Raw genomic sequence first — 15493 nt, 5'->3', positions numbered from 1 at the left:
GATGGGAAACACCTGTAATCATCCTTGTGCTGAGTTTCTAGGGTCTCTTCTCAGGAAGTTTTTCTTAGCAGGTGGGAAACAGATCTTCCTGGCTCAACTGTTTTCATTATCTGGTTAATTAGTTAATTAATTAACAATTAATTATTATTATTTTTGACATATATTCTCAGACCAAAACAGTTTTCCATCTCCTTGGTGTTGAATGACCTTTGTAAACTTGAGGTTTAGTTGCACATTCTTAATTCAGTTCTAGTTAAGAGCATTTAGGAAGCCAACCAATTTCTTCCATGCATAGTACTCATCTACCCCCTGAGCTTAATTTTATTGCTACCACTATGTTTTGACATAGACAAAATTTTTTTCTTTGGATTGCAACCAACAGAGTGTATTGTTTTTGGAAGAATTTTTACTCTAAAGTTAAGAAAACAAACTTAAGAGCAGAGTTCTAAGTAAGTCTTTAAGACATTGATTTCCTGATGGGCACAGCTTGCAGTCTCCCAATTCACAGATGGGTCAGTTTATAAGTTTTTAATGGGTCGCAGTGAGGCTCTTCATCAGTTAGATAAAAACAGTAATGACTGCTGCAAAAATGTGTTACTGGTCATGGAGACTCTAGTAGAGGCACATAGGCTACTGCCATTGCTCTTGGTTGCTCATCATCACAAGATGGTAAGACCCTGTTGCTGAAGACCTAGCACACTTTGACTGCAGGGCATAGAGAAATTAAACTGGAACTGACCTGAAGACTACCCATAATGGCTGCCTCTATTATGGTATCTCTTTTCTTGCTCTCCTCTATTCTTCTCCTTACTTGATTTTCCTGCTCCCTCATGTCCTCCTCTCCCCTCCTCTTCCCCCTTCTCTTTCTCCTAACTCCCTCTCTCCTTCCCCATGCTCCCAACTAACTCAGGAGATCTTGTCCCTTTCCCCTTCTCTGGGGACCATGTATGTCTCTCTTAGGGTCCTCCTTGCTTCCTAGCCTCTTTTTGCCCATCATTTTTCATGTCTGCATCTGGGAAAATGCTCCTTTCTGGCTTGCCATGCCTCCTTTACCTCCCATGCCCAGCTATTTCTGACTTGCAGTCCAGGGGTAGCATGACCTGCTCTTTGTAACTTTCTCTGACTCTGAGAAAATCAGTTTTCTGCTCACGTGTGTTCTCACAGCACTTTTCAGAGACCTGCTGATGTCTAATCAAGCCAAGTTATAGAAGTTTATGTTTCTGTCTTTAGACTGTGCACTCTTAGAAATAGAGGACCATGTTTTCTCCCCAGGGCCAGAAATGCAATAGCCTATGAGCACCACTGTTTCCACAGTTGAACCCCAAGGGGTGGGGCCCACTTCCACCTCTGTGGTAAAGAAGTCAGATTCTGGGAGGTAATGGGGGGCAGTGTACAGTAATGGTTCTCTCCTGCTTTCCAATACTTGGTTGCAGGGAATAAAAGAGATGGCAGGGACAGGGTCAGGACATGCTTAAGACTCCATAAATTGCCCAGCAGCTTGTATCCATGGGAGGAAAAAGTTCTTCATGAGCTAAGGGATAGAAGGAGTTACATGTGCAAGTCCATTTACTGACTGGTATATGGGGCACATCATCTCTTCTCAGTTTTAGATTCCTGTTCTGGGGGAAATTACTTGTCTCATGGTGTTATAGCAAAGATAGTACAGAGTTACTCATATCCTGGCTCCTTCCCTTCTGGGCACCAGCCTCCCTTGGAGTTGGATGGGCCTGTGACTAAGTTCTGTCAACAAACGTGGGTAGAACCGATTTTCTGAATTCCATAGAAACCTCTCCTGTGGCCCCCCCAGATTATCTCATTCCCTACCTGAGCACTGGAAGATAAGGACTTGAGTTCTAGGTGCTGACAGTGACATGTGAAAGGAGCCTTGCTCCCCTGTCTCTGTTTCAGATTTTCCTTTCCACCAGGTTCATCTCTGTCTGCACTGACTTGTGATGAGAACAAGAAATACTTTCATTCTGTCAAACTGCTGAAATTTTGGGGTCACTCTTTGTAGCATTTAGCCTACTTTTGACAGACTTTAAACAGGTAAAAATCCTTCAGAAACTTCAAAGAGTCACACTAGTGTTACTGGCTATTATTATGGCTTTTATTCTAGAAAATCCATGATCACAGCTGGGGACTTTTTTTTCAGGCTTTATATAGTCCTCAAATCTTTTCTAGGATGGAAAGGACCAAGGGAGACCCTTGGGCCATATGCAGTGGTCTGACTAATCATGCCTCTGTGTAAGTGAAAGGGTCTAAGAGTTAAGACAGACTCCCCCACTTCCAGGAAGAAGTGTTTTGATTGGCTGATTCTTCATACACAGAAAAGCAGGCCTATCTCAGAACAGACACTGGGTGGCAGTATGTAATGCAGGGTTTGGGGTGTGGGGACATCTGATGGCCTGTGGCTATCTGTCTGAATACTCTCTACTCATGGGCTGAGCATTCTAGAGCTAAAAAAGAGGGATGAAATTGAACTAATTGTCAACCGGCCCTGGAAAACCTGGCTGGTTATGTGAACCATTCAGAACTCTGTTCCCTGCATACCTGATTGCTTTCAGTGCTAGATCCCAGTTGATGTGTGTGTGTGTGTGTGTGTGTGTGTGTGTGTGTGTTTGTATACACACATATGTCTATAAGATAGAGGTCAATTGTAGGGTACATGAGCCAGTCAAAGATCCTGCTGAGGGGAAGTCAGATGGACAAGTCCTGAGTTGTTTGTAAAAACGATGATTGGTTTCCTAGATCGAACCAGATGAGGTCACTTTATGAACAGCTCTTGTTCACTAGGTAAAACATAGGGCACCTTGGCACGTGAAAAACTGACCTTTAAAACCATTGGCTGACTGTTTCCCCACCCTGCAGGTTTTTTTTGCTTTAAAAGATGCTTTCTGTGTGACAATAAATGAGTTCCTGCTTGACTAGACTCCCTGCTGCATCCGATTGTCTCTGGGATTCTGGGAGGCTGTGGAATGGGTGAGCAGCATACTTACCCTTCTTTGGACTCAGCTTATCCATCCATGGTTGGGCTAAGACCCTGCATCTGGCACCCAACAAGGGGCACAAAGGACCTAAATCTTGACTGAGGCCAAGCAGTTTCTCAGGGTAAGTGAGACCCTTAGTGTGGGTAAGTGTATTTTCAGTAAGAAGGGAGGAGAGGGACTAAAGAGCTCCACCAAAGATGAGGCAGAGGAGGAATGGGCCAAACCATCTGCCCCAGATAACTTCAAACCCCTACCTTATGCTCCCAGGAGCGAGGAGGTTGGGTCCCCCTATACCGCCCTCAGGGAAAATCTGCAGGACCTGGACCCTATGATCAACCAGACAATGGCTGGTCGAGACCTAGGGTACCGGTTTATTCAGAGGCCTACCCAATCAAGGAGGCACAGGAGGATGCAACTAGGGCTCCCAAGCCTAACTGGTAAACTTGGACCCCGGGCCAGGCAGACCTCTAGACTGGTATCCTTGGGAGGCCAAGGATCTTAAAGAGCTCTGCAAGGCTGTGGTGGAAGATGGCCCTAATTCCCCTTGGGCACAGACCCTGTAGCAGGACATTGCCTACCATCTGTGCGTCCTTAAGGACTGGCTGGATGTGGCTAAGGCCATCCTCCCCAGATCTCAGTTTATCGAATGGTGAGCCTTTTATAAGGAGGAATGTAGGCAAATAGGGGAGCTAACCCCGCCATCCCTATTACCTATGCTGTGCTGTTGGGAACAGGAGATGGGGTTCTGGAACAGGAAGGGGACTTGCTTTCTTTTGGGGTTCTGGTCAGGTCTCACAGAGTAGCAGAGAGCTGACTTGGGTCCTCGGCTTCTCATGTAAGTGATTTCTCCCTAATAAAATATCATATGACATCCCTATCCTGTGTAGGTTAATCTTCCTCAACAGTACTGTCTGTCCCTGTGAAACTTCTTACCACCTATAAAAACCGTCATTTTTGGATGAAGTCCTTCAATCAAGGGGACAGTCCAGTAGGTTTGTGTTGTCAGGGTATGAGACCTTCCAATCCTACCTTTAGAGAGGCTTCCTCCCTTTGGGGTTGGAGGCTGCCCCTCCTCTAGTTTAAAGGCTTCCCCTCCAGGTCAAATTTTGATCTACAGCCCTTCTTCCAACAGTATCCCAGCTCTTTATCACCGCATCTTCTACGTACCTGTGGCCATGCCCAAATGGGCATGATCAGCACTACAGGTACTTAAGATCTCTCCCAGGACAGTGCTCTGGGAGGAGGAAGTGCCTTCCACCTGGAAGCTTGTACCTGGGCCCTCAGTTTTGGGGGTGGGAGGTGACTCCCAATCAAGAGAAACAGTGGCCTTAATGCACTGGACCAGCCTAGATGGGGACTAAGGGAAGATATGCCCCTTAGTGATCAAAGAAAGGCCTTACTGCCAATTTACTGGAACAGGACATTCTAGGACAAATGGATACTGTTGTGACCACAGATCATCAAACTTTTAAAGAGGATATCCTGGAAGAGAAAGAGGTGGGAAAGGACTTAAGGGGGGTGTCAGAGTGTCTTTGTCAATATGGCACAAGTGATGGTCAAGCCCACCGGAACTTGGAATGAGGGGACAGGAGACAAGAGAAATGGACAGCAAGACAACGTAGCTGATCAAGCTGTATTTATTGAAGATTTGGTACAAGCTTATATGGGGAAATGAGGTAGGGGGATGGGGCAGAGGAATGTAGGACAATGAGGGAGGGGTCGTTGCCTAGTAACCAGGCCACCGAATGTCCTTAGTCAGGGTCACTTGAGGGCAGGATAGCAGGTGAAGATAAACAGGGTCACAGAGGGAGGGTTTGTTTGTGAAATATTTCCTTTTTTGCCATCGGCTATTCCTATGAGCCCAAGTTCTGTTCATTAGGAAGCTGGGGAGGGGGAAGAGGGTTGAATGGGACTGAAGGTAGCTATTCTTTTAACACGATGGGCTATTTTTTTTTTTAAAAGGATAGCAATACTTACAAGAGGTTCTAAATAACAATGATCGCTCTCTACATCAGAGAAGGATTTTTTAACCTCCACAACTACAGAGGGGACCCTGAAAGGTCTATCCAGGCATACCCCCAATCATAAGGGACACAGATGTCCTAGGGTGTGGGCAGACTGGAATATAATAGGGATGGATCAGTCTCCTGGGCTGTTTCTCCAAGGATGCCTGTCCAACAGGATGCCATTATCGACTCCAGAAAAAAGAAGGAAGAAAACGGGCCTGGCTTACCTTATTGGTTACCAGTTCTGGTCCAGTTATTTTATCTGTAAGAATTCTTTTAATCTTCATAACTTCAAGATAGGTATGATTCCTGTTCTTACAGGAATAAAGAAGCCAAGACCCAGGGAGCTAGAGGAATTCGCCAAGCTCCCATAGCTCATGAGTCGTAGAGCTCATAGCTCAAACCCAGTCTCTCTGACTTAGAAGCTGTACCTTGCAGCCTTGCTATCAGATCCAACGTATACTCACTTCACCAGAGCTGAGAAAACGAACCCTCTAAAGGAAAGGGAAATCATAAGGGGAGAGGAAGAAAAGAAGGAGGAAGAAGTAACAGCGGAGACGTTAAAGCCTAGGAAAAAGGAAACGGGGAGGAGGGAGTCACCACTTCCTGGAAGCGTTCAGCTGCATGCTGACGGTGGGAGGGAGGGAAGGCTACCTCTGGGTATCCAGGTGCCCTCCAGCACCTGGGAAACTGGGGGTAGGGGATAATGGCTTTTTGGGATAGATCTGATTCCCGGTGTAGCCGGCAAACTGACAGCAGGTTCAGTTGTTGGCTGTTGAGCTGCAGGATGGGGATGTAGTTCAGTTGATCGAGAACTGACCTAGTAAGCGGGAAGTCTTGAGTTCAACCCCCATCACCCCATAAAACTGAGCACAGTAGCACATGCCTGCAACCTCAGAGCATTTGAGGGGGAAGTAGAGACAGAGGACCAGAAATTCAAGATCATCTCTGTTGAGGGCAGTTAAGGCAACAACAAAACCAAAACTATTGAGTAACAGGTCATTCAAAGACTGTCCCACTCTTCCTGGGGTCATATGGGTCACATATCTCATCAGGTACTTGCTTTGGGACATGTGAGAGAAGTCATCCCCTGGCTCCGACATGCCTAGCATGGAAAGCTATAGTGAATACCACCACATGGGGTTCTGGCAGCCCTTCTGGGGCCATCCAGCCAACTCCCCCAAGAGTCACCTGGCATGACAAGGCTGTTTGCCTTTTACCAGCTGTCATTCCATTAGTGTTTGTGTCTAACCCAAAAGCCTTCAGCAGCAGCAGCTAGTACCACTTCTCTGCCCCTGATTGGGAGGGGAAAATGCACCGAAAAGCAAATTGCTTTTCCAGTCACAGGTCTTTGGCTCAGGGAGGCTCCAGGCTGGGTAAGAGAACAGCTGGAGTCCTCCAGGGAACTTCCCCACACTGAGCCCCAGCTAGCTTTCCCAGAGCCTTTCTGCGGGCCAACTGCAGGGAAGCAATGAGGATTCAGGCCGCTGGCTTGTGCAGGGGATGCACTTTGCATATTTTTTTTTCTGGGACCTGGAGTGAGTAGGAATGAGTAACAGTAGGCTGGTGACCTGAAGATGTGCCCACACCAGGCATTAAAGAGGGAGAGATCTTCAGGCGGTCTGTCTCATCAAACCTCCTGACACAACAACTGTGCTGTCGTGGAAAATCAACATTCTGCATGGTGTTTTGAAGCTAATCTGTCAGGACCACTTGTTTATTTGACTTTCCAAATAAATTTTCTTTTAGCAGAAGGAAAGCCTTTAGTCACGCTCCTAATTTTAAGAGGCTCGGTTGAGTCTTTTTTCACTGGCTAAATTATAACAAGACCAGTGAGGTCATAGGCAGTGGATTAATTATAACGAGGAGGGTGAGACAAATTCAGCCTCCTTTGATAGACACAGCTTAGCTACTCTAAGTGAACAATTTGCCACTGCAAACGCTTTCACACACGCTGTCTCTGGCAGCAAACTTCAATGGCCTCTTGGTTAGAAGCAGGCAGTTCTTAGAACTCTTAAACGACCAAATAAGATAGAGAAATTCTTTGAATTTTTTCATAAACAGACTTAGATGGACACTCAACTGTATGATGACAAGATTTGAGAGAAGTATGGATCTGACCAAATTTTTGTTTCTGATATGTAAATATTCTCTAGCCCTTTTCATCTGTCAATCCAAATCCCAAGCTAACCTAAGGTTTCACATCTTCAAAGTGCTTATGTCAATATCTTCTTCACTTGATGCTTTTTTCATTAGATATCATTTAATAAAGGCTGAACAAAAGAATCTTGGGTATACATATACAAACAGTGTATATGGACTACACATGTGGAGAACCAGTGAACGCAACAACGTTTGGCATTTTGAGGAGGAGGAGGAGAGAGTAGCTGCAGTGGGACAGCTAGTTGGAAGAAGTGTGTCACTCACTGGGAGGGCATCTTCCCCGGCCACTTCCTACATGCCACTTTCCCCTGCTGCCTGGATGCCAGGAAGTAAAGTTCCTGCTGTCATGATGTTCTGCCCATGTGACCATGGCCCAAGTCCTCTGAAACCATGAGCTGAAATCCATCTTTCCCCCCTGATTTCTGCTAGGTATTTGGTCACAGGAATGAATGTCTAACACACAGAAGGACCATATAGTAATGCTTTAAGATTTGTGGCCCATAAAACAAAATACTATTGTCCTGCTAAAGGAACATTACAATAAAATGACTCCTAAGGACATTCTGCTATACCCATAGATCAGTGTCTGATTCAGTCATCATCAGAGAAGCCTTTTCCTGCAGTAGATGGGAACTCATGCAGAGAACCACAGTTGAACAATGTTCAGAGACGGAGAGACCTTGGAATACCTAACTGGGATGTCTTTATCAATCCTCCCTCTCAGGACTCAAGGAACTTCATGGACTAGGGGGAAGAAAGATTTAGAGCCAGTGGGGATGGAGGATACCAAGAAAACAGTGCCTTTCAAACCCAGCAGGACTGACTCACAAATGAACCCAGAGACTATGCAGCCCACACGGGGCCTGCACACAAACCACACTCAAGGGAGGACCCATACCCAGCAGTAGATGGCCAACATGAACGCGGTACTTTTGGAGATGTTTTGTCTCATAATGGTTATTTTTGGTTTTGAGGCATTTTTTGCATTGTCTTCTGTTTTATTTGTTAATTTTCTATGGGGGGTATCTGGGAGAGATCTGAGATGAACAAGAGGAAATCATAACCAGAATATACTGTATGGAGAAAATTATTTTCAATAAAAAAAGATTTGTGGCCCATGTCATTTCTGTTACCCTCATTAAATTCTGCTATCATAGTGTAAGCACAGACATAGATAATGGAGATATAAATGAGTGTGGCTGCAATAAAGCCTTATTTTATTTTATTATTTTGTGTGATGCATTTATGTGTGTGTGTATGCATGTGTGTGTGTGTACGTATATTTGTGTTTTTGTGGAAATTAGAGGTCAGGTATGTTCCTCTATCATCTTCCATCTTACTGTTTGAGACAAGGTCTTTCATTGAGTCTGGAACTCTGTTAACTCAAAATCAGCAAGACCAGCCAGTGAGTGAGTCCCAGTGATCTTCCTGTTGTTGCTTCCCCCAGCACAGCTGTGTACTTCTGTGTCTGTTTTTTTAAAAACATAATTCTTTATTGATTCTTTGTGAATTTCACATCATGCACCTTAATCCCGCTCACCCCCAGTCCCTCTATATCTCCCCCTTACCCCTGCAGCATGCCTCCCCAAATTGATTAAAAATAAAACAAACAAAATGAAAACCACTTCAATTCTCCCTCTTTCCAACACTCTTCATCCTGGTGGCTTTGGGAACTGCAGTGTGACATGCAGTATACCCCTTTTTTTTCCAATCAGTCACCCCCAAAATGTTCATTGCAATGAGTCATTAGTCTGGTTCAAGGCCTCTGGCACACCATCATCACTGGACCTTCACAGGAACTCCTCTTGGGATATCCTGTTGTTGCCCCGAGTCATGGAGATCCTGCGGTTATGGTTCTATAGGACCAGTCCTTTCACACACTCCAGCAGGTCATAGATGTTAGCGTGGGCCAACCCAAGGCCCAGGATGTGGGTGGATATTGACAGGCATCGTTCTTATTACTCCCTGTGGAAACACTGGCTGCAGACATCACCACAGACCCCAGCTACAGCAGGAACATGGACCCAGACATGCCCTCAGCTGCATCTCAATCCTAGATATCACCATGGCCCCAGTGGCAGCACAGGTCACCCAGATCAGTATGGCCACAGCAGCAGCAAGGTCCTTGGACACCAACAGAGTCTCAGGTGGCTATTTAGACCTCAGACATCTGCTCAACCTCCAGTGACAACAAGAGCCATGGGCATCAACCTAGACCCTAGCTGTTTCTGGGCCAGGGACCCAGACATGACCCATGGCAGTGGATGGTACCATGGCCCCTTGTGGCAGTGCAAGCCATCCAGATCATCATGGCCCTGGTAGTGGCACAGCCCTTGGACACCAACATGGCCACAGGTTGTGGCCTAGACCCCCGAGCAGAGCATCTGTGTGGCCTTTGGTGGCACCACAGGCCACAGATATCACAGACCCTGATTGTGGTAGAACCTCAGTCCCACCCATGGTCTCCTGCAGCAGCCTGGGCTCAGATGTCACCTTGGCCCCAGGCATCAGTGCAGGCCACTCAGATTTGCAGAGCTCCCACAATAGAGTGGCCCTTGGACACCAACATGACCCCAGGTGGCAGCCCAGGCCCCTGGCATCAGTGTGGTCTTTGATGGTAACAGGAGCCTCGAACATAAACACAGGCTACAGTAGTGCCATGGACCCAGACATGACCTTCAACAGCAGCCCTGACCTGAATGGCACCATTGCTGGCCCTATGTGTCAGGCTTTTTATGCAGCTGCCGGGTTCTACATATAGACCCCTATTCTTGTGAGGCAAAAACTTACGGTCTATGCCCATTGTCTCAGCCCTCAATAAAGCTTTACTTACAAAAACAGGTGTTGGGTCAAATTTGGAATGTGAGGGCCATTAGAGAGAGATTTCTCTCTGTCTCTCTCCTCTCTCTTCCTCACTCCCTCTCTTCCTCCCTTCTTTCCTTCTTTCTTCCTTTCTGTCTTGAGAAGCAGTATATAGTAGTAGTTTAGGGAAAAATTTAAACTTAAAGACTGTGTGTGTCTGCTCGCATGCGTGTGCAGTGTGCGACGGGCATGTGGAGGCAAGGGCTTGGTGGCTTCTGTCACTCATCACCTTATTTTGATTTTGAGATAGCTTCTCACTGAATCTAGAGCTTGCTGTTTGAGCTAGACCGATGAGCCAGAGAGCCTTCAGGAACCTCCTAGCTCTGCCACCTCCCCCAGGGCTGGGGTTACAGATGTGCACCTCAGGACCCCGCATTTTTATGAGTGTGGGGGCTCTGAACTCAGGTCCTCATGCTTGCACGGTAAGGACTTTACCCACTGAGCCATCTCCCTAGTCTGGTGTAGGAAAATGTTAAGATTATTCCTTGCCTTTGAGAATTTAATCATTTTTGTCTATAAATAAATGGACAGTTGACATATTAATGGGAAAACATGACAAGTTTGTTAACATGTAAAAAATACAAGAGCCATATACAAAGCACAAGACTCAAATGAAGGCCAGACAGCTGAAGTTTATATAGTGGCAGACAAAGAAAGGGGTAGGGCATGAGCTTTATTTAGGGGAGGAATGAGACACAAAAGGTCAAGTTGAGGAACACTGCGAGCACTACGTGCCGTCCTGTCCCCGCTGCTCATGACCATCCTCACTTGTGAAGATGCCTCACTCTGTTGTTTTCTTCCTGGGGAAAGCTCCTTTCCACGAGGGAAGGAAGATGCCTGCTAGAACAGCCTGGCTACATTCCCTGGCTGCTTCCTTCACAAATGTCCTTCATAGATGGCATGTTCTTTCACAGAGGCAGACTTTCATGGCCACTCCTGTGGCCTGCCATTTCTCTGAGCAACCAAATCAAAATATGCCAAAGAAATACATTTGAAGAGGGCCGTGATTCACCCTTCTGCATGGTTAAGAATGTGGACTTGACCTGTAGGTCTAAATTCTGCCCCACTGCTTTTCAGAGGTAGACTATGAAGCTCTTGCTTAATTAACATGATACTGACAGCATCTACCTGATGGATCGACTGTAAGAGTTCAGTGTGATAAAGTTCTTAGGATGCCTTGGCCATGCCCGGTTATACATAAGAAACATAGTTAATGTGGCAATTATTAATTTGATCTCCAATACTTAGCCCAGTGGTCTAGTGAAGAGGTTTAGTGAATCTGCCATGTACCTGAGGTCCAAAAAGGCAAAACATTTTTTGTGATGCCTACTGAGTGCGGAAGTTGCATTGTGTCATGAAGTTACATGGCTGACTCCTACATCTCCAGCCTTTTCCTAAGGTCTTCAAAAGTCTTTTTCTTGAGGACTTTACATTATATACAGGCTCTCCATTCTCTGTAGGGCATTTTATTTTTATAGTAAGTTTACTAGATCTGAAAACTACCTTCCTTAAGAGAAATAGGTAGGAAAAATTTTCTTCAATTTCTAGTCCTCCCCCATCCCTGGTCCCCTACCTATTTCCATGGCCTCAGCATCAGTCTTTCCCAAGGCCTAACAGAGCAGTTGTGACAGGTAAGTTTGGAAAAAGGCAGAGAAGAGGAGATCAGAGAGGAGTATGGCCCACAGATGGAGATAGTACATCCTAAAGTGAATATGCAGACCCCATCTCTTCTGGCTCCTGATTGCCTAGACTGGCAGTGTGTAAAGACTTCCACATCGGAAAAGACATTAAGGAGGCATTTCACACCCTATTTAGCTTCCTGGGCTCACCAGCTTCACACCTGAGTAACTGTGGATGTGCCTCTCCCTGCCGTTATCAGTTACTGGCTGCTCCATCACACTCCCCTCCCAGCTTCCCTGCCATCATAGCCAGAGGGTGGGCCAGCAGGCAGGGAGGGTGATCTCTACCCCTCCTCTACTGAACTGGCATTTCCTACTCCTGGAAATACTAGGGAAGCCTTAGACAGCTGACAGACAACGGGAACGGCAGAAGGAAGCCAAGAGCTGCGGCTTGCTGGGCAGTAGAATCTACTCTAATGGGAAGGGGGTGGTAAGAATGCAGAGCTGTAGGAAGGGCTCTGGAGAGTTCAGGACAGAAACTGCTCAGAATACTCTGTATGAGGATCAGGCCTGACTGCCAATTGGCTCTTAAGGAGCAGCTCCCTCCATTTCAACTTAACGAATGAGCTGGCTCAGCAGACATGATGGCACATCCACCCAGAGTGTCATGGGAAAAGACCCTTAACTTTACACGCAGCCCCAGGCCAGCTTCTCCGGGGCTCTGTCCGTGTGAGGGACTGCAATGGTCTGTGACCTCTTTCATGTATGAGAGAAGATCTATTCTCCCTATCCTCTCAGGAACACCAGACATGAGGCTGGGATTTGTGAAACGCCAGAGAGTTTGGTCTGAAGTAGTTGTCATTTCTACAAACCATCTTGTTTTGGTTGGGTTACAGTCTTTCCACTCTCCTGACAGTCGGTTCCATAAATTGGTAAGGCCGCTAGCCAGACAACTCCTGGGTGGATTTCTGTTGTGACCCACTGTTTTGAGCTCACTGCTCAAAAACCAATAATCATGAGCTGAGGGTTGGTGGGACAGAAATCCTATTTATTTAAGGGCCAGTACTCTGAGAAGATGAAGGGAGTATTGCCACCATTCTGCAAAGTCCATCTGAGGAAACCAGGCATAAGCCTTCTGCAGATCAGGAAAGGAGGCCTAGGTGGCAGTGTGTGGGATGATTTGCTCTAGGTGGGTCTTCAGCATCCAAGGCCTGTATTGTCTTTTTAAGTTTACCTCTGGACAGAGCATTGCAGCTAGCCTTGACTTCTGGTTCTGGTTCCAATAGTTCTTTCATAATATTGTTTCTTTGCAGCCCTGGGAACTGAACCCAGGGCCTTGTAAATACTAGGCAAGGGCTGCCTGCTTGAGCTATGTCTCCAGCACTAGTTACTACAATCTTTATTTAAAAACCCATGTTTTTTTTTATGCCTGTATCCATGTGCACAAATGTTGTGAGGTAAGTCCACCAGAGACTTCCACGTGGACACTCTTTTTTTTTTTGAGACAGTTTCTCTATGTAACAATCCTGGAAGTCCTAGAACTCACCCTGTAGACTAGGCTGGCCTCAGACTCACTGAGATCCACCTGCCTCTGCCTCCTGAGTGCGGGGATTTAAAGGCATGCGCCACCACTGTCCAGCTACATGGGCACTCTCCCCCCCTCCCAGACAGGGTTTCTCTGTGGCTTTGGAGGCTCTCCTGGAACTTGCTCTTGTAGACCAGGCTGGTCTCAAACTCACAGAAATCTGCCTGCCTCTGCCTCCCGAGTTCTGGGATTAAAGGTGTGTGCCACAAACGCCCAGCTTACATGGGCACTCTTAAAGCCAAAAAGAAAGTCTTTCTTGCCAGCCAGCGACTGCACAGGAACTTGCCCACATCATGCAGCCCTGAACCTTATTGCCCTCTGTCTTTTGTGCAGAAAGCCCACTCCCTGGATGTGGTTAGCAAGAAGTAGAACGCAGGAACCAGAAAGCAAGGTTAGTACATTTAGGGATTTTCCTGGGGCTGTGGACCAGGATGGGTTACATCTTTGCTCCTGTTTGGTAGGTGTTGGGACCTACATGCTAGGGTTTAAGGTTAGAATGGTGGCTCTAACATGGTGTCAGTTGTGCTAAAATCTAGGGGCCTGTTACACTACATGCATGCCTGGTGCCTGTGGATGGCAGAAGAGCATGTGATGTCCCCTAGAACTAGAGTTGCAGATGGTTGTGAGCCACCGTATAGGGCCTGGGACTCAAACAAGATCCTCTGTAAGAGCAACAAGTGTCATTCACTGGGGGGGGGCACCTCTCCAGCCCCATTACTGTAATTCTTTAGACAAGCATACTACTTTTCTGTAAGTTCAACCTGACATCAATTTATGTACTTTGTGTTGGCTGATGCATAGACTTAGACCTGGGTATGGGTGGATTGCCACATATGCTGATACTTTCTGAAGGCACCAGGTTTTGCTTTGTTTTTCCAACTAAAGAAAGATTATTTAGCAATGTCTTAATCATTTCATTGTGATTTTTTTCTTAAGAATTTAGAATGCTAGGCAAAGGGAAGGAAGGTCAGAGGTTATCTGGAGAAGGGGTCTCTACTGTTACACTTCTTGGTAGTCCCTTAAAGTTTGCAATGTTGGTTCCTCATTTGATTTACCCAGATTCCAATTGCCTTTGTGGACCAGCAAAACCTAATGCAGCATGCCCACCAGATGGAACCTTTGGAGCAGAGGAGAGCTGTGGTAAGACCCTGGAGGGCGGGGTAGGAGGAGTGGATGTCACATGATGCGGTGCTGGTAGACTGTGCATTCTGTTTGGTTTGGGGTTATATGAGGTAGTACCATCAGGGCTGGATGACCTTTCAAAGCTTTTTCTTTTTCTTTTTTCTCTTACAGATTTCAAAAGAGCAAGAGACTGGCCAGGAAATGGCCTTGGGGGCTTTGAGGATATGGACCATGAATTTAGGGCAATTTGGGACATTTTCATTAAAGGAGAATGGCTTACACTTTAATCTTTGGTACTCTGCCAGGCTGTCTTTTAGCAGCTCAACTGTTGGTTTGTTTTTTTTTTTCCTTCCTCTAGTAAGACCTTTTAATATGGTCACTAAATGTTGAATGGACCTCAGGGAGTCTGAAAGTACCCTAAGATAGTATGTAAAAGCATGTATTATGTATGTATGTGAATTTTATGCTCTGATCAGATTTTCAGAGAGACCGTTGGTCCCAAAGTGTGTCCATTTGCCAGTTGGAGCAGGAGCTTGCTCTGGGACGTTTGGCTGCCGATGGTGGTGGTGGGATTCCTATCTGAAGGTAGAACCTTGTCTCTGGGGATGGGTGGGTCTGAGGACAGGAGCCTGGAGACTTTCAGAACAGAGCATTTTAGAGCTTCTCCCTATACATTCTTTCTCCCCCCCACTTTGTATCTTTGCTGTTGGGGCTCAGAGAACACTGCCCAGAAAATATGGCATTTCTTGCAATGCTGAGCAATCTGATAAAAAGAAAATTAAACGACCTTTAAAACATTCTTATTCCTCTGACCTCAAGATAGGGAGAGACTTAGGAATTTCCTATCTGGATTCAGAGTAGACACCGTCCACCCATTTCAGGTCTTTCTTTGTAAAGGAGGCCAGGTAACTTACCCACTCTAGGATAGACTTCCCTCCAAGATAATGTTTGTTGCTTGGGCTCATTCAAACTCCAGAGACCACCTCAGAGTCCATTCACTTCCCCTAACCACCATTTTCAAGCTCTTAAAATTGTTTACACTATTTCCTGCTTCCCTTATAGAAAAAGGATATTTAAGTTTTTAAATAAAGAGAAGAGGTAATCTTATTTCTGTGATCCCCCTGCTGTGTTTTCCCCCTTTTGTATATT

The 15493-nt window shown here is 46.1% G+C and overlaps 1 long non-coding RNA gene across 1 annotated transcript in view; it reads left to right on the top strand.

Annotated features, from left to right (window-relative positions):
* The window catches only part of LOC110342120, a 73084-nt gene extending 58453 nt beyond the window's left edge, over positions 1-14631 (top strand). The window contains exons 2-4 of the long non-coding RNA XR_002384119.2: positions 13556-13613; positions 14282-14362; positions 14516-14631. This is a non-coding gene — a long non-coding RNA (uncharacterized LOC110342120). The remainder of the gene's footprint in view (positions 1-13555; positions 13614-14281; positions 14363-14515) is intronic.
* Positions 14632-15493: the final 862 nt, after the last annotated feature.

Source organism: Mesocricetus auratus, unplaced genomic scaffold, assembly GCF_017639785.1.
Source record: "Mesocricetus auratus isolate SY011 unplaced genomic scaffold, BCM_Maur_2.0 Super-Scaffold_100009, whole genome shotgun sequence".
In the NCBI taxonomy this organism is placed as follows: Eukaryota; Metazoa; Chordata; class Mammalia; order Rodentia; family Cricetidae; genus Mesocricetus; species Mesocricetus auratus.
This window is presented reverse-complemented; position numbering and strand designations above follow the sequence as displayed.